Below are 869 nucleotides of genomic sequence, written 5' to 3'. Positions count from 1 at the left end.
CCGGTAAGGCTCTGCCCCCCTGTTGACTCAGGTGCTATCAGGAAAGTCAGAGGAAGGACACAAGCAGCAGAAGTTCTTGATGGAACCAGGCAAAGAACGCCTGCTCTTTCTCCTCTTCTTCCCTCCTCTCCAGGGGAACCTGTCAGGAACCTGCATGCTCTTTTGACCAGACCTTGTCACGTTTCCCGTGTGCCCTGGACCATCTTCAAGGGTCACAGAACGCCAGAGTCCTTTGGGGTTCTTTAAGAGCACATGACTTGAGGTCCTCAGCTCCACCACGTTCCCCCACCGAACCGGACAGGAACAGTGTCTTCACTTGGAGAACCCTGGATCTGTGATCTCTAAGTTCTAAAGGTAAGTCTTCAGGAGCCTTCAGGAGCATCCATCAATCACCAGCTAACATGAAGTGACATGCAACCGTAGAAGGTGATGGTCCGTGTCCTCCCGCAGTTGGACAATGTTCTCCGGTGTGCTGCTGGTGGTCCTGCTGGTACTTCTGATGTGCCGGCGCCTGCTGTGGAACCTCCTGAGTCTCTGCTTGGGACGCTGGTGGTTCCACAAAACCCGGAGGAGAACCCGCAGGACTGAGGTCACATGACCGATGACATCACTGCTAAACCAGCAAATAAACTCCTCGGTCACTAACTCAGACTCTCATTGTGCGTGTGTAATTGTACATATATGTTTGTTTACATGTATGTTTGTGTATGTGTTTGTGCGTCCATATGTGTGTGTGTATATCTACATGTGTGTACATTAATATATACAGAATATGTGCGAATGTGTGTGTGTGTTTCTTTTGTGTCTGTGCGTATATGTGTATATGAGTGTGTGTGTGTGTGTATACATGTGTATTTGTGGGTTTATAG

The 869-nt window shown here is 49.0% G+C and overlaps 1 long non-coding RNA gene across 1 annotated transcript; it reads left to right on the top strand.

Annotated features, from left to right (window-relative positions):
* Positions 1–215: 215 nt before the first annotated feature.
* On the top strand, positions 216–649 carry LOC147231514 (uncharacterized). Its single transcript, XR_015106652.1, has 2 exons — positions 216–354; positions 451–649. It is a non-coding gene; the product is annotated as an uncharacterized LOC147231514 (long non-coding RNA).
* Positions 650–869: the final 220 nt, after the last annotated feature.

This window comes from Fistularia commersonii, chromosome 9, assembly GCF_037954325.1.
Source record: "Fistularia commersonii isolate RoL2024-O1a breed Wild chromosome 9, RoL_Fcom_v1.0, whole genome shotgun sequence".
In the NCBI taxonomy this organism is placed as follows: Eukaryota; Metazoa; Chordata; class Actinopteri; order Syngnathiformes; family Fistulariidae; genus Fistularia; species Fistularia commersonii.
The sequence above is the reverse complement of the archived record's forward strand: the minus strand, read 5'-3'. Positions and strand labels throughout refer to the sequence as shown.